General features: G+C 47.3%; 1 long non-coding RNA gene across 3 annotated transcripts in view; it reads left to right on the plus strand.

The window, feature by feature from the left end:
* LOC149875139 (uncharacterized) overlaps positions 1-14,509 on the plus strand; it is a 19,535-nt gene extending 5,026 nt beyond the window's left edge. For all 3 annotated transcript variants that reach the window (XR_016439265.1, XR_016439264.1, XR_016439266.1), the window contains exons 2-4: positions 4,420-4,602; positions 11,754-11,973; positions 12,565-14,509. This is a non-coding gene — a long non-coding RNA (uncharacterized LOC149875139). The remainder of the gene's footprint in view (positions 1-4,419; positions 4,603-11,753; positions 11,974-12,564) is intronic.
* Positions 14,510-18,639: the final 4,130 nt, after the last annotated feature.

An 18,639-nucleotide genomic window follows, 5' to 3' on the forward strand; every position in this document is an offset into this window, starting at 1 on the left:
CCCCATGTAGCCTAACCCACAGTCCTTCTACTTCCTCATCCTTTGATTCTGTCTTGATGAGTGTTGATGTATATTGCTCCTTAACATAGAGCGCAACCCCTCCCCCCCTTTTCCCCACTCTGTCCTTTCTGTACAATCTATAGCCCTCAATATGTACCGCCCAGTCGTGGGATGGATCCCACCAGGTTTCCGTCAGCCCCACTAAGTCGTAGTCGTTTAGTGCAACCAGGAGCGCTAGTTCATCCTGCTTGTTCCCCATGCTCCTAGCATTAGTATATAGGCACTTGAGCCCTGTGACTGGTGCTTTTGCTACCAGTTGAGGCCCTCTGCTACTAACTGCTAAGCACTCCTTTTCTGTGAGGGTCTACTTCTGCTCTGGGGAAAGGAGTTTCCTAGTGAGGTACAGAATGGGGTCTTCTCTGTCCTTCGACTTGAGAGAGCACTGCCCCCAGGCTTTCCTCCAAGGCATCTGTCTGTAATATAAATTATTTGTTAAGTACAGGGTGTGCAGGACCAGCACACTGCATTGCAGCCATTTTAGTGCCCCAAATGATGTCTCACATTTGTGTGAAAACTGAATCTTCTGTGGTGCTCCATTCCTCAGCAGGTCAGCCAGTAGAGCAGTGATGGTCACAAATTATGGGATGAAGCGTGAGAAGTAGCTGTTCAAGGCCAGAAACAACTTCACCTGTTGTTTAGTTGTTGGCACTGGTGCTTCCACCAAGGCCTTTACCTTGTTGACTAGGGGCCTCAATTTTCTCATTCCCATCCCAGGTACCTGGTCTCTGTGTACCCCAGGTGACACTTAGGTTAGCCATTAGACTAGCTGCCCGTATCTACTGCAACACTTATTTTACCCCAGGAGGTGATCTGCCTGTGTATTAGTAAATATTACCTAAAAGCATCTAAATAGGGGACCACATATGCCCGGTGAGGGTGGAGTACTTTGTCCATTAACCGTTGAAAGGTTGCCAGGTCTTCATGTAGCCTGAAAAGTAACTTCTTGAAGTGGTAGAGCCCCAGGGTGTTGCAAAGTCTGTAATTTCGTGAGACACTGGATCCAAAGGGATTTACTAGTATCTCTTGGTTAAGTTCAAAGTGGTTATACACTTGGTGTTACCTATTCCCTCCACTGTCTCATCTCTTCAGGGCATAGGGTATATGTCATATTTTGAAACTGCATTAACTTTACAGAAGTCAATAAAAAACGTGATGCTGTATTTTGGCTTTAGCACCAGCACAATTGGGCTCCGCTGACTGCTCAATTCCTCAACCCCTCTCCTCCCCCCAAGTCCAACATCTTTGTAACTTCCTGTCTTCCCGTTTCCATTATTTGGGGCTGGGGGGGGGGGGGGTGGAAAAAACGGGGAATTCTTGAGTGTCCCTTTTGAACTGCAGAGCCTGGTTTGAGGATGGTGTTCTATTAATGTAGTCCAGCCCATACTCCCTGTAAACATCTCTTTAAATTCCACCAGGAGGCTCTTTATTTCTACCCATTGAATCAGGGTCAATGTCTTTCCTAGCTTGAGGCCCTTTATTGGATCTGGGAGAAGATCCAGAATCCCTGGACTGGCTTCCAGTAGACATGTGGAGACCAGACAGGCTTCTCTAGCCTTCCACGGCATTAGCAAGTTAATATGGTCCATCTGTGACCCTCACTGTTTCCCCACCAGGCAAACCTCATAATTTACTTGCCCTACCCTCTGCAGAACCTCAAAAGGTCCTTGCCACTTTGCCAGTAACTTACTTCAGAGGGAAGTAATAGCAGGACTGTATCCTGCGAGTGGTAGACACAGAGCCAAGCATTTCTATTACCATATTTTACGGTGTATAAGTCAAAGTCTGAAGCCAAAAATATTTACCTTTAACATTTTCACCTCAACTTATATACCATATCAGTAGTTTTGACCAGCACCTCAGAACTGCTCCAGCCTGATCCCAGTCCAGTTTTTACCTGGGTTGTGGGGGAGAGGGGAGGGGAAGATGGGGTTGACCCCAGGAGATCCCAGGGTCAAAAAAAAAAAAAAAAAAAAAAAAAAAAATCTTGCACAAAAAACGGGTAGGGCAGCGCACACAGGGGTAGCACACACTACCCAAAACTGGAACCTGGCCAGCTGAAACCACACTCTGGCTGCTGGACAGGCTCTGAGCAGTAGGATCACTGTGACTGCAGCTCCCTGAGGCCCCCAGAATCCCAGGTAAGGCTGCTGTGGCCAGCACAGTTTCTGGCCCCAGCCTCCTCTGTCCCATTTGGGATGATCTGCCACACATCAGAAGACAGATGGCACAGGCATTCCTTAGGGACAAGTAGCAGCAGCACAAGGTATAATGCTACTTCTTGTCCTTGGGGGGAAAAAAAAATGTTCACAGTTGTGTGGAGAGGGCCTATGTGTCCTACCAGATGGATATCCCTGATCTTTACAGGGACCACATATTCCCTCTGGGCTGTCTCCTCTTGCCTCTGAGGGGAAGGCATGGAAGCATCCACAGTCCATCTGTGGGCAGTCCCAGTATCTGTGCCCTTTCTCCCCACATCGGAAGCATGTCATCTGCACCTCCCTTCCTCCACCTAGGTTGCAGGGATGTCTCAGGTGGAGCTCTGTTTGGAGCCTTGGGGGAGGTAGAGCTAATGCCCCTACCTGAGGCCTCCCTAGACCCCCAGCTGGTTTGCCATGAAGCCTTGGTCTTCTCACACCCAAGGGCTGCTGGCTTCCCTAGTGTTCCCAGTCTAACTGCCTTTACTCTCCATGTGGCTTCCCCCTGGCTGATGCACCTACCTCTAGGCTTTTACTAGGAGGATGGTGCAGAATTGTTCAAATGCCACTAGTTCTACAACCTCTGCAGTTGACTGAGAGTCCAGGTTTAGCCATCAGGTGCATGTCTTTTAGCTTCTGGGCCATAGCTTGGGGCTGCGCATTTGGGTCCCAAGCCTCCGACCAGAATAAGCAGCTATAAGCCTCCTGTGCGAGTCCCAGCTGGTCCAGTATGGCTGCTTTGAGGGCCCTATAGTCTTGCGCTGAGTCTGTCCCATTGCCTGTGCTCCTCCAGTTAACAGGGGGGCCACTGTTACAGCCCACATGTCCTGTGGCCACTGATATGCCTCTGCCACCTGTTCAAATGTGGCAAGAAAAAAGTCTCCGGGTCATCTCCTGGGCTCATCTTTGTGGGGACTCCTCCTTCTAACCTCAGGGAACCTGGTAACTCACCTGCTTGGGTAGGAGTCAGACTAGCATCCACTTGCTCTTTCAGGAACCCCTGCTACCAGGGCCAGCCTGTCCTATCCTGCAAAATCTGCGGCTGCAGGGCACCCCGCAGCCAAGGGCCCCCTGCATCCGGCCGCTCGCCACAACCCCCTGCCCCGCCTCCCCCACCCTCAACTGCTGGTGGCTTCTTTACAGCAAGGAGCCCCAAAACTATTTCTTGCAGGGGTCCCCAAAAATTGTGGGCCGGCTCTGCCTGCTGCTGCTGTTGTTCGTGCTGAAACTGATGCTGTTGCTGCTGCTGTTCTCTCTGTAACTGCTGTTGCTGGGTTTGGAGCTGCTGAAACAGCTGCTGATGCAGTTCCTCCAGCCATTTTAGCAGGGTTCTGGACTCCATGGCTAGCATTGGGGTTTAGAATGCCTACATTCTCCACAACATGCAGTGGGTTGTTCACTCAGTTCTTTATTTTTCCTGGGTAAACTTGTCCCCATAAGGAAAAACAGGGTGCAGACAGAAATGATAATTTTTGCCCAATCTGGCAACAGAAAGCAGTTAAGAATTATGACCAAACACAAGTACATGGCTGTATGTAGCTTAAAAAATGGCCAGTCGGGTGAAAATTCAACCCCTCATTGCACGAGAGGTCAGAGAAAGACATTTCATAATGTAGCATCTTTTGTAACTTGCATCTGTGAAGCTCCCAGCCTTTTACTGTTTTCAGAATGGGAGAGGGGAAAGGGAGCACAATGAGTTTAGTCTTGGAGTTTTTCAGCCCATCTGGAGGGTGAGGCAGGTGTATTAGAGCCCCTCCCACCTCACCCCCACCCTAAGGTGGGAGGGCTCCAGTTCATCTACCCCACTCTTCAGCACCAGCTGGGAAGCCCCAAGAACAAGCTCCCTCTGCTGCCTTTCCCCTTCTCTTATTCCAAAAACAGCAAGCACTGGCAGAGAGCTGTGGCCACTGCTATGGGAACCTGGCTTCAAGCTCCCAACCTGCACCTAGATTCTCCTTTCCCCTTGAGAACTTCTGTTTGGTCTGGGTAACACTTGGCAGAAATAGTTCTGAGTTACAGCTGGGAGCTGCACTTCTGTTTGCATCCACAAATTACATAACAAAGTGCTTAATCATACAGTCAAAGGGGTAACTTGCAGCTACTTCATTGGATCTGGAGAGTGGACACTACAACTCAGCACCATCCTCTTCCCTCTCTTCTCTAGCTTTGCTCCCTGGGAGCTTTTAACTTCCTCTGGGCCAGGCACTCATCCCTGTTAGCTGGCCTCCCTGAGCAGACAGAATATCACTTAACTGCCCACAGCTGTGCTTCCACCCCTGACCTATGGATCCTCCGGTTACACTGGTAGACTACATCAGGAGGAATCGTCTCTCTCCCAGTGCTTACGGTAAGTAAAATTTTAATGATTGGATTTACCACAATTCAGCATAGGAACTTTTTTATTCCTGACTGTTAAAGAGGAGCTGTAGTCACATTTGGCCTGACAATCCTAGTCTGAGAAATATTTGAAGTGTGATCCTGAGCAGCACTTTTAGGGTACCAGGCTGGGAGTAGTTGGGGCTGTATTTAAACTATTTACTGGGTCACTGATCAGCGTTTAAATAGCTAGCCTTCTGCCAGTGCATGGTTTCCCACATTCTTCTCCTTTAAAGGAGAAAAGCTGTGAGTTTCTACATTTTTCCTTGATTGTTCACGACCCTTTCATACATTCTTGTGACCCACTTTTGGGTCGTGACCCATGGGGTGAGAAACACTGACAGAGAAGCCACCTAGGATCTGTGCAGAAGCAGACTGCGGCAAGAGCAAGGATCTATGTGACTATAAGACATTAGCCATATTCAGATCTTGTAGGGAAGCAACAGAACCTGGATAAGCGAGTGCAGAGGACTCGCTTCTTATCAAAGAGCATATTTGTGAAGGCCCAGCAGGGGAAACGATGCTGAAAGGAAACCAGCATGGGTTCATCACAGGTAGATCTTGCCTGACAAACCTTATAGCCTTTTATGACCAGCTCACACACTGCCTTGACACAGGAGCCAAGGCCAATATCATCTACCTGGATTTTAGGAAAGCGTTCAACAGTTTCTCATCCTATTCTCATAGGGAAGCTACAGGCTGTGGAGTGGACACCTACACAGTCAGGTGGGTGGCCACCTGGCTTAGAGACCGCACCCAGAGAGTGGTGGTGAATGGGTTGTTATTGGCCTGGAAAGAGGTGGACAGTGGGATACTGCAGGCTTTGGTCCTTGGGCCGGTATTATTTAATATCTTCATCAGCAATTTGGACAAGAGTGTGGTGATCACCCTCTCTAAGTTCACAGATCATACCAAATTATGGGGCAAAGTTAATACACCAGAGGGCAGGGAGCAGATACAGGCCGACCTGGACAGGTTGGATCAATGCGTGGAATGAAACAGGATGCAATTCAACAAAGATAAATGTATGGTACTCCACCTAGGAAGGAGGAATCTTCAGCACACCTACAGGTTGGGGAATGACCTCCTCAGCAGCTCAGAGGCTGAGAGAGATCTTGGAGTCATAGCTGACTCCAAGATGAATGTGAGGGTGCGGGGCCTAGGGGCGGCCGTGAACTCCCTAGCACCCCCTACCGTCACGTTAGGGTGAACGTAGCACCCTCAGAATCTCACCCACCACGACTTTGATGACTAATATATATAGTATGGAGGCTGCCTGTTTCCCTAGTGGACAGTACTGGTGTTCCTGTCCCTATTCCAGCATGGGGTATCTATATGCGTCCCGCCTTAAGGGCTATGCGTGCCTCCAAACCTCCCCTTTAGCACGCCCCAAGCCTCACAGCTGTTCTGGGGGACGTTTGTATGGTCCCTTGCCCCTCGGGTGCCCTCGCTCTCTCTCTCGGGCCCCTGGGCTCCTTGCCCACCTGGGGCCCCCTTGGGTCGGGCTCCTATCTCCAGCCCGCTCCCTGCGCCCTGGGCTTGTCTCACTGGCCTCCAGCTAATCGCTGGCGCCCCCTGGGTCCGGCTCGCTAGCGCCGCCTAATACCAGCGCCCCCTGGGCCGGGCTCTCACCGGCGTCCAGCTAATTGCCGGCTCCCCCTTGGGTCTAGAGCGTTCCTGCCGCCCTAGTCTCGCCGCCCTTGGGCCGGCTCGCTCTCGCCGCTTATTTGGCCCCGCCCTGGGGCCTCGCCGCCTCTGGGACCTGACACCGCGCGCCCCGCGCTCTGTCTCCACCCCGCTCTGGGGCCTGGCCCTCTCTAGGGCTGACACCGCGCACCTCGCACTAAGGCACAGAGGCAAGCGCCTGGGCCCCATCTCCTTGACCCTTCTCTGGGTCTAGCTGCCCCACTGGGCAACACCCCACCCTTACGGGCTGGGGTCTGCAACCTTATACACCGCGCCTCCCTGGCGCAATACGGTGCCTCCCTGGTACCGACAATAGTGCCCCTGGCACTGTGCCCCTACTGGGCACTGGGAACCCCCAAGCTGTTGGGGAGCCCCCATGAGGCCTCCTCGCTCCCCTACAGCCTCACCCGGTCCTCCAGTGCAAACTGTAACTCAAACTCAAGCCATCTGGCTGCAACATAAACACAGAGGCTCCATACGCCTAACCATAACTCCAAGCCCTACCAGGGCTCTCAGTCCTACCTCCAGTCAGGGTGATCTGGTTCCCTGCATCATCACAGCCAGTTAGTGTGGTAAGGCTGCGACCACCAACTCAGGCCACTCAGCTCGAGCCACAGAACTCCTACTCCTACGGCAGCCAGAAGGGAACTGTGAGTCAGGCTCCGGCCTAAGCCGTTTATAAAGGCCTGGCCCTGCCCCCTTCTGGCCATGTGACCCACCTGGTCGCCCTGGTAACCAGCATCTGAGCTGCCTGGGTGATTGGCAGCTCTGCCAATCACCCTCACAGTCACGGGGCACCTACGTGACTCCGTGACAATGAACATGAGCTAGCAGTGGAACGAGGCCATCAACAAGGCCTCGTTACACTGTGTATTACCAGATGCATGACCAAAAGATCAAGGGAGGTGATGCTCCCCCTCTGTGGCATTGGTCAGGCTGCAGTTGGAGTACTGTGTCCAGTTTTGAGCACCACACTTCAAGAGGGACATGGAGAATCTGGAGAGGGTTCAGAGGAGGGCCACTTGCATGATTAGTGATCTCCATGAAAGACCCTATGAGGAGAGGTTGAGGGATCTGGATCTTCAGCCTCTACAAAAGTGAATGTACTCTACATGAGTGAATTTACTTTGCATATAACACATTTTTGGTATAAAAAGGGTCATCGCATAAGAGCAAATTTGCACATATAGAACCTGCATAAAGTGAGGGAAACCTGTAATTGATTCTCCTTAGCATAAACAATCTGGCCATCAGGAGATGTACTGGCTTAATCCACTGTGTAGTTTTTCACAGCTTAGCTCTGCTTGCAAGTTTATATAGATGCTGCAATCCTAGCATTATCATCATTCTTCTTTCTTCATCAATATGTCACTCCCTCCAATTTTCTCAGAATTAATGGTGTCTTTCTTACTGGTAAGTTATGGTAGATAAAATAAGTTTGAGTTGTGCAAACTAGATACCAGAGGCAAAGGGTAGGTAGGATAATATTTTCTTGATGTCTTTGTAGAATTATATATGATTTATAATGAAACCAATCTCCTTAGAAGCCCTTTATAGGGATTTCTGGTAACTAGAATAACATTTTAAGAAGAGGGCAGGGCAAATCAGATAAACTTTCCTGCTGGTGCATCTTAACCTTACAAGCTGATGTTTGTGCTTTTAGGTCAGTAGGAATGTTATAGGTTGCTTTCCCTGCATGTTCAAGAAGAAGGTAATCGGAGTGAACATTTGTTGAAAACGTGTTTTTTTGATAATAGCATTTTTTGGCAGGTGATTTTTTTCTACTAGCTCTTGCTTAGTAGATTTTAAGTTTTTCTAGATCTGCTACTCCCACTTCAGACAAAGAAATCAAGGTATTTATGTGACTGAAGAGAAATATTTTCCTTCCTGGCTTGTCTCTCTTAAACTGATTTTCTCCTAATTTCAACTTGGTAGGAATCTAATCTCCACTACGATTTATCTCCAAGACAGTATTCCCTTAAGAGATGAAAACAATGTCACCTGTGCTGGCTTATCTCTTAAATGTATTCATATAAGCAGTAAAGCAAGTCAGATGACTAGTAGGTGTTTGTCACTGTATTTTAAAAGGTGCCCATGCTAGAGGCAAGTGAAACAACAAGCAACAGAAAAAAGTGTTGCTGCCTTGGGTATAAAAAAATTCCAAACAAATCAGAGGAAAGAGAATTAGAGGCATAGAGAGCTGAAATGAATTTATCAAAGAACTGGAAATGAAATTCAGGTCACTTGAGTCCTGGTCAACACCCCCACCCATCAAAACATGTTGCCTGCTTTGTGCGGTAAGAAATCAGACTGTGAATTATAATTCCTGAAATGAGAAGTTTGTTATGTAGCATGAATACAGTTGCATAAGCATCCAAGTGATATTGCAGCTTGTCCAACAAGAACATACCAGCTAAATATCCAGGCTGGTGTATTAGAAGTGGTGTGGTCTACAGTGGCCCTGACTCTCCTTGTTCCTAGCTTCCCAGTAGCATTACAAGAAGCTATAATGTGTAATCTTCTAATGTGTAAATTACTGCTGTAGGTGTTCTAGGAAAATTATCTGATCATGAATGGGAGGAGAGGTCTCCTCAAGACACATTCTATGAGTAAGTGGTTCACACTAATTGTGAGGCTTTCCAAGAGAACAGGCTTTCCTAGTCCCCACCCAAGACCTGTTTTAAAGGATGCATATACTTAATATTCAGATCACAAACAGAGATTAACCATGTTTAAGTAAAATGGCTCAGATTCTGTCACTGGTCCCACTGCTGGCAAAAATCCTGAACAACTCCACTGAGAGCTAGACCTAGCCCTAGGAGAAAATTCATCTCCCTTCCCTTCCCCTCCTCCTCACCAACCCCACCCCCCAGCAAAAAAACCCCCAACCCAAAACCCTCACTTCCTCCTCATTTACTGAGCCAACCATACTGATTAATCAGAAGCCACTGCTCACCGGGCGCATCTACACAAGATACTTTACTGTGCAATAGACTAATCTACCGCACAATAAAGCATCACTGTCTAGATGTGTGCAGCATTTACTGCACAGTAAATTAGTCTACTGTGCAGTTGGCTACTACCTGTAAATACAGGTAGAATGTGTAGACAGCTGACTGGCAGCAAATTGCTCCCAGTCAACCCAGGAAGCAGGGGGTGGGAAAATTGTCGCCTCCCCCAGGCAGCTACCTGCTTCACAGCCCCAACTCCTACCTGCAGATCACAGCAAAGGCTGGTTCACTGTCCCCTGACCTGGCAGCTGCCTTATGCTGGGTCTTTGCTCTAGTTTTGGAAAGGAATCTGAGATATTGTTCTCCTCCCCCACAGCAGGTAGTTGTTGGGCCACTCCTCCAATATTGGAGCGGGAGCTGGGACAGCTGAGATCGGAGCAGAACCCAGCAGCAGGCAACTGCCCCAGAGGAAGCACAGCTTCCCCCGCCCCCTAGAACCCAGGCTTGACCCCAGTGCCCTTTGCCAGCCTGGAACTGGCACCCAGGGGAGCCTGGAGCTCTCTCTGGCTGCAGCATGGGCAGAGCAGGGCAGGAGCAAGTTTGCTAACCAACAGATGCACGTGTAGATGCGCTCCCAGGAAAAGCTCACTGTGCAGTATTTTACTGAGCAGTAAGCTTTCAGCGCATTAACAGGACGTGTAGATACACCCACTAACAAGCTTCAGAAATACTGACTTCCCTATTCTGCTGATGTGGGCACCTGGCCAGCTTGTCCACAGAGGAGGTTAGGCCCAACTCCATAAAGTCAAAAACATTACTCCAAAGCAGGGTGGATTAAAAAAAAAAATTGGATTTGTTAATTTTTTTAAAAATCATCACTAAAATACTAAATCTCTCTCTCGTTTAAAAAATAACTAACAATTAAATCTCATCACAAACATGCTAAACCTATACTTACAGTCTCATAAAAATGAATTAATGGCTCTGTCACATTCACACACATTGAGGTACTTATCAATCAAACATGGTGTGAGAGGGCAGGACCTAGAGGTGCCGTGAACTCCCCTAGCACCCCCTACTGTGCCAAGTTGGTGTCAACGCACCCTCAGCATCTCGCCCACCATGTCTTTGATGTTAATAGTGTTTAAGGGAGGCTGCCTTTTTGTCCTCTTTGACACGGTGCCCCGCTGTATCCCAGTCTGTGCTCTGTCTTAGGTGACTCAGTGCACGCCAGCCTTAGGGGCTACGCGTGGCTCCAACCACTCCTGTACCACACCCCAAGCCTCGCAGATGTACTGGACGTTGTTTGGTCAATCCCTTTCTGCGCCCTCACAGACGCTCCCAGGCTTCCCTCGCGGCCACCCGTGTCCTCACGGATGCTCCCGGGCCTCCCTCACAGTTGCCTACCTGGCTCGCCTCACCGCCTGCGTCCCACAGGCGCTCCCTGGCTTCTCTTGCAGTTCCCGCATCCCCACAGATGCTCTCTGGCCTCTCTTCTCTCGCAGTTGCCCTCACGGACACTCCCTGGCTTGCGCCTGCCCACACTGGGGTGTCTCGCACTGCCCGCTCCGGGGCGTCTCTCACAATCATGGCCCGCACTCGGGTGTCTCTCACAATCGTGGTCCCGCACTGGGGCTGGGGTCGCTACACCCCCGAATGTTGTGCCCTCACTGGCACCGGGGTCCCCACGCCACTGTGGAGCCCCTATGAGGCCTCCTCCAACCCCTAATAGCCTCACCCAGTCCTCTGGTTTTAACGACAACAAAAGCAATAATGCCAGCCGCTTGGCTATAACTCAAATAGCCTCCTGGCTAAAGCGTTCTCCAAACCCTGCACTATCTCTCACCCGTAAAACTAGTGGTTTGTACATCCAGGCCTTTCCCTTTTCCCCTTTCAGGGCTGAGCTTTTTTCCTTGGTCGGACAGTGCTCCTCCTGTCTGGCTGCCAGTTGGGGGAGAGAGAGAGCACGCACTCACAGCCTCACTCTGGGTCTTATAGTGGTCAGTCCTGCCCCTTCCGGTCAGCCGACTCACCAGGTGTCAGCCCTTAGCTCCTCCTGGTTGCCTCTAGCAACCAGCGCCTGAGCCCATACTGCTGGTTTTCATTAGCAGGCACCTTAGTGCCCTGCTACACATGGGCATTCATTTCAGTTTTTCATCTCATGAACATGGCTGTAGTCTGTCTAGTCTAAGTACCAGCTCTGGCTTCTTGAAAGTTCTGGGCTTTCAGTTTGTTTCTCAGCAGACTAAAGTCACATGTAGAAAGACGCAGGCTGGATAGGATTGTTGTTCTGTGCTTAGGTGGTGGTAGAGCTGCGCCAAGCAAGGCAGAGGAGTTAGTTAAGACAGTCTTAAAGACAAAGAGACAATATAGGAAAGGACAGAGGCAGAGTAGAAAGGAACAGTGGAGTGGACTGGAAAGAAAAAGGAAAGACATTATTCAGTAGTACACACTCAGCTTCCTATATTCTCCCACACTTCCACAGAAAACTGTCATGGCTTCTGGGCGTAAGAGAGACCCTATCTGGGAATATTTTGAAGAAATTCCTTCCCTGGGTAAAAACAGAGAACGTGTCAAGTGTAAGCAGTGCAAGAAGGAGATGCAGGGCCTAGCTGCAAGAATGAAACATCATAATGAAAACTGCTTATTGGGAGAAAATGTGGTTGAAGATGTGGTTATGTCTGAAGAACAATGTGGATCAACTGGTTAGTAAATTAAATAGTTCACTTTCCAATCATCATTCTGCATCTCTCTATGCCTTTTAGTATAAGTGTGATTGAACAAGTAAATTCCCAAGCTATTTGCTACATTGGATGTTGCTAGAAAATTTTTTTTTAGCTAAGATAATCCTTATATGGCTTGTTTAATTAGTTAACCTGGTTTAGAATCTATCACCCAAGCTTACGGTACAGAAAGCTGCAGTAAGAGAAATCTAGAGTTGCCGGTTGCCACTGGATGTCATTTTCTTATTTTATATTACATAATACTTGTCCTTTATTTTGGAACATCATGACCCAGACCATAATGGTGATGCCATAAGTCTATTCCCTATTTTACTTCAGCATAACTCAGCTTTCCCAAGGAAACCCCATCCTATACTTGTTTTCTCAAAAAACAGAAGTGCCAGTGAGTTCAATGGGGCTTACTCCAAAATTAAGTGCACTCTAAGTACAGTCAGTCTTAGGTTTTTTGGCAATTTGGAATCGGAGCTGCATCCTTGCTAAAAAAATGTAAATGATTAACTGAATAATAGAGTAAGAAGAACTGAGAAGAATGACAAATCATTTTTGTTTCAGGATCCCGTTTAAGCATAAGAGACTTTGACTGTCTATCTGCAACAACTTCAGAGTCATCCGCTGGTACTTTTAGCAGCAGTGCTGCAACTAAACGTATTTCAGACAACAAGCATCAGTAGCAAGCAAAATATTTCAATCAGCCAGTAAAACCACCACCATGGATGGGTTTGTAGTAAGGACCAGCAAATACCAACAAACCACCATAGATGAAAAGATTGCTCTGTTCATTTATACCACAAGTTTCCCATTTCACATTGTTAACAATAAACACTTCATTGATATGGTTGAGTCCTTACAACCAGGCTACACTCCACCTGGTAGAGCAGACATTAGTGGAAGGTTGCTAGATACAGTGCATGAGAGAGAACTTGCACAGTGTGCAAGAAATACTGAGGGGAAATTTGTCTTGATGGGTGGAGCAATGTACACAATGATCCAGCAATATTTGCCTGTGTGACAACAGAAGATGGGATTGCATATCTTTCAGAAACAATAGATATATCGGGAAATACCCACACAGCAGAAACATTTAAAAGAAATGGCAGTGAATGCTGTAATAAAACTGTGAACAAAAATTCAACTGTCACATACACAGTTTTGTCACAGACAATGCTGCAAACGTGGCAAAGATGAGAAGATACTTAGAAAAAGAAACAGAAGGATGCTCCTTAATAAAATAACATATGTCTGCAGTGCCCACTTAATGCATCTTTTAGCCAGAGACTTAAGTACTTATACAGGAATAAAAGAAAATGTTGTTGAAGTTGCAAAATACTTCCATAACAACCATTTTGCTTCAGCTTCACTGAAGAGAGCAGGAGGATCCAAACTAATTCTCCCACAAGATGTTCAATGGAATTCTGTGGTTGATTGTTTTGAACAATTTAGCAAGAACTGGCATATTCTCATAAAAATTTGTGAAGAAAACCATGCTAAAATATATGGACGCATCTCATCCAAAGTATCTAACATTGGATTAAAGAGGAATGTAGAAGATATGCTCAGTATACTGAAACCTATATCAATAGCCTCAAACAAACTTCAGAGAGACTGTTGCTGCATTGCTGATGCTGTCAAAATTTGGAAGGCACTTCAAGAGACATTGAAGAAAGAAATACCTAACCAGAAAGTTAGACTGCAGGCAATAAAGAAACGAATGGATCAAACACTAACTCCGCTTCATTTTCTTGCAAACATTCTCAACCCCAGATGTCACAGGCCATCACACGCAGATATAAAAGGTAGATGCCTAACTTCTGAAGAAGATGCTGCTGCCATGTCATGGATGTCTCAAAATCACCCCTCAGTTATGCCAGTCATAATATGTTTCAGGGCTGGGGGGAATCATTTAAACAGTACATGTTTACTGATGATGTTTTGAACATAGTCACTCCCCTGAACTGATGGAAATCATTAGCCAGGCACCTTGAAATGGGGTTCCTTCAGTTGCTAAGCCAGCTTTTCACAGCAGTAGCTTCCTCTGCAAGCACAGAGAGAATATTTTCATTGTTTGGTATTATTAATTCAAAGCTAAGAAATCGACTGGGAGTTGAAAAAGCAGGAAAAGTCATATTTCTGTTTCAGCCTATGAATAAAAATGACAGTGGGAGTGGGGAAGATAAGATCTAGTTGTAGAAGTTTTAAGGACAGCGCACGTTTAGCGTTGTGATGACTTGCATGTTAGCGTTAATAACATTTGAAGAAAAAATTTTAAGGACAGATGTTGTATCAAGTTATAAAATTAACATGTTTTAGCGATCAGATTTGTGCTATTTAAGAAATATGTGAAGAAGGATCAGTCGGAAACTTGATTTAAATCAGGGTTCTCATTTGGTGATTTCAGTCGCCTTGATTTAAATAAATCCACCCTGCTCCAAAGTCCCACAGATGCTGTTCTGGGCACAATGTGGCCTGGTTAGATCAGACCTGCATCTAAAGACGCAACTGGTTTTCAGTAATTAACTCAAATGTAATGTCCAGATCATTTTTTTTTTGCTCACAATTAATCTCTTGGATGTGTAATTACTAGTATGCAGCAAAATAAGACAGATAGACACTTATATGATGAAAGAGTTGAAGTACAAAATTACGCCTACAATTATTTGTGGCCATAAAAATAGAGACCACTATCTGAAGACCAGGTACATGATAGTTTTAGGGCTTAACAGATCTCCTTTTTATTCCCTCTAGTTGAATCTATGGAGATGTTTAATATGGCACACAGCCTATTTACTTGGAGAAAAATGAAATGCTATAATTTCATTCACCCTGTCATGGCAGCATGCCTTTCTGTGATGATTATTTTATTAGATTTTAACATTATTATTATAATAATAGCTACTTCCTCAAATGGAATTATTAGTCTGTTAGTGGTGTGCAATGGTTGTCTCAAATGCTTGCTAATGACTGAAATAAGCACCTTTGCTCCCCTTTCCACCACTCTCAGTAGTCACTTGTTTGGCATGTAGACAAGGGTCAGGCCCAATCCTTACCTGCCTCTCCACCAGTTGGGGGTGGGGAGGGAGAAGTGCCAGCAGGCTAAGTGGTCCCTGAGCTGCAGGGGTCAGGGGTGTTTCCCTCCATGATGGTAGTAGTGCCCCCTGCAGGCACGTGGCCCAGGCAGTCCCAGAGGGAAGCACTGGGCTTCTGCGCAGCTCAGGTGGGCTCTGAGGAGAAAAAAAAAGATCAGGCTCACTACTCCCTGACCCCCCCAGTGAAGCCTTCCTACATGGGCTGCCTGGTGCTTCCCTCTATAGTTAAGGTAGCAAACTAAAACACCTCGGTCATGTTTTATTTTGCTACTTCCCAAAGTCATTTAATGCGCAATACACCACCGACAGTGTAAGCAGCTGTAACATTAAAGCAGTGCGAAAGGGCATTTAAGCTGCTTTAAAGGTCAATTTTGTGATGTGTACGAAGTAGAAGATTAGAGCTAGAATTTAAATTTCACTGGGGAGCCAACATGGTGTCCAGAGCATTGGGGCAATGTTTGTATCATCCTGTGTTACTTAGCACTGAAGTTGCTACCTGTCTGGTTTTTACCTAGACAGTTCTGGGTGCTGCTTTTCAACAAAGACATGGAAAAGCTTGAGAGAGCCCAGAGAAGAGCCATCTTTATGATCAGAGACTAGCAGGGCAAGTCATACGAGGAAAGGCTGAGGGACTTGGATCTCTTCAGCCTAAAAAAGAGAAGACTGAGAGGGGACTTGGTAGCAGCTTACCATTATATCAGGGGAATACATCAAGGGCTCAGTGAACAACTGTTCACCAGGGCACCCTTGGGGAAAACCAGGAGTAACGGCCACAAACTCTTGGAAGACTGTTTCAGGCTTAACACTAGGAAAAAACTTCTTCACCATTAGGGTGTCCAGACTGTGGAATAAGCTCCCTCCAGAGGTGGTACTTAGCCTGGAAATTTCAAGAGGAGATTGGATGGTCACCTCACTGGGGTCACCTGACCCACAGTTATCTTTCTTGCCTAGTGCAGGCGGGGCTGAACCTGATGATCTTGCAAGGTCCCTTCCAGCCCCTAACAATCTATAAATCTATGAATCCAGGAATAAGGGGTCTGTGTTAGATACCCGACTCTGTTGCCACAGGGCAAAATCTCCTGCTGGAGCAGAGCATGGGCAAGCACTCACACCTTTGTGCCAAAGCACACCAATTCCTGCAAGGTCTGGGCACTGCACACAACCCTGGCCACAGGTGAATAGGGTACCAAGCCCAGAGTGGACAGTCTGATGGGTATCTGGGAATGGCTTCAGGAAAAGGGGGCACCACTACTTAGCAGACAAGTTGCTGCATGTTGAACCAGTTGGAAATCCTCCAAGGCTCCTATTGTTCCCCACATGATACAGTGTTCTGCAGTACCTGTGCCTGGGGGTCTGTCAGGGTAGGTCAGCACCTGGCAGGATGAGACATGGCCTGTGGGCCAGGTGCAGATGGGAGAAGGCATTTCTGGCAGCTGCAATTCCTTAGGAATCCGGTGTCAGCAAGAAGTCTGGGGAGACCCTGAGGCTGCCCACTGTTTTGATATGGCAGCTTATTCTGGTTTGGGGGCTGGAACAGCAGCTTCTGCCTTTCTCTGTCCCCTTCTGGTCATTGGGTTAACATAGGCCTGCATCCTGGGGCCATTCTCCTGAATGCTAGCATATTCAGGGCTGGTTTGAAGACCCTATGCCTGGCTCCTGTACCAGGGGACCCCACAGGGCTGGAATGGTGCAACTGGTATTGCATGAAAGCCTGCACCTGAGGGACTTTCCCCTTAAGAGAACTTCTAGTCACTGAAGATCAGAAGACCTTGGGAAAACACAGTATTTCAGTATTTACCAAATGCCTAACTTGATATGACTAGTTTGAGTAAGGCACAACCCTGAATAAGAAGCAACACACACTTGTGAGGCAGTTATAGCTACCTCATGGAAGGACTTAACAGGCTGTGTTGGTGGCCTGATATTAGGATAGCACAAGCTACTCCATCTGTGCACTGGGCCTTCTCTTTATCTTGTTCCCTGTGGCATGATATGGGCAACAGACCTTGTATGACCTGAAATGTGGAAGGTTCCTTGTGCCATCCATTCATCACCTCCCCGGGTGAATAGCGTATAGCCAAACAGGGCACTGTGAGCACAAGCTGGACAGTCTAAAGTCATACTTTGGCCAACAGCAAGGTGAAAAACGATTTCTGTATCTTCAGAACAAGGCATGTGTGGTAATGATAACTTTGGGTTCAGTTATTGTTTCTTCACAGAGGTCCAGCTGCTGTGGACTTCAGTAAGATATATCCCATTATATAGTGCATGATTCTAACCTTGCTCTCTCTCTCTCTCTGGGTGCACTATGCCCAGCTAGGGGACTGTCAGCCCCAACAGCTACTGACTTTTGGCCCTGGTAGCACAGGGACCCAGAGTCCTGCAGCTGTGGATGCTGGGTGCCAGGATCCAGCTGGGTACTGGCAGCCAGGGTGCACAGCTGCCCCAGTGGTGTGTGAAACCCACAGGCCTGGTGGAAATCACAGCTGCTGTGATCTCCTAGGTTCAGGGATGCATGAAAACCCCAGGCTTAGGGGGTCACAGCTGCTGTGATTTCTCAGGCTCAGAGGTGTGTGAAACCACTGGGGATGAGGGATTGCAGCTGCTGCAAACTCCCAAGCTCAGGAGTTTCACATGCCCCCCAAGGCTGGGGATCATGGCTGCTTTGATCTCCCAGCCCCTGGGGTACATGGGGTGCCCAGCTGCTGGAGCTTGCTTCTTGCCAGTGCTGGGGAAGGCTGGGTTCAGGTTCTCTCAGTAATAAGGCATAATGGGATCTAATGCGCAATACCACAGTCATGCCTCCTGGTATGCATATGTAGCATGGCAGGAGGCATGACTGTATGGATCATGCATTAGATCCCATTGTGCCTTTACCTGCATGTCTAGAGGGAACCGGAGACAACTTTATTTTGTGGTATAAAGAAAAACATATTCGTTTAGTGAGATCACACAGAGCCATCTAATGGCAAGAAAAAGAAATTCAGCTCCTAATTGTGGGAATGCAAGTTTTGGACACAATTTAGCACCTGCTGACATAAAAAAGAAAAACCTATATTTACTAAGTAACATTATTTTACATATTCATCATGGAGTGAACTATAAGAAGTGAACTATAAGCCTTGCCCCAGGCTTGGGGTGGGGTGGGGGGGTAAGCCTCACTGGGAATATCTGAGATTTGTTTGAGGCACATTCCTGACCAATACAGGTTTGTGGGTACAACTCTGTTTACTTTGTTTTAATCACTGTTTAGAATTTCCTACAGGAATATATCCCTTTTAGAGGATTGTTTAAAACTATTCAAGGCATATCATCCCCTTTAAAATTCTATAGGTATTCAAAAAGATTTCTATAAAACACAATTAGCTTTCTATAGAAACTCAATTCCTTTCATCCTTGCTAGTTCTATAGGTCTTCTTCCATAGGGGAATCAGCATTGTGTTGGCAAAAAGAAAGTGTAGAGCATCCTGGAAGAACAACAGTTCCACCTTCTGATTGCATACCTCAGGGTTACAGAATATTGTGCTCAGAGGTGGCCTCAGGG

This window comes from Crocodylus siamensis, chromosome 1 (genome assembly GCF_052110815.1).
Source record: "Crocodylus siamensis isolate JL-2025a chromosome 1, ASM5211081v1, whole genome shotgun sequence".
Classification (NCBI taxonomy): domain Eukaryota; kingdom Metazoa; phylum Chordata; order Crocodylia; family Crocodylidae; genus Crocodylus; species Crocodylus siamensis.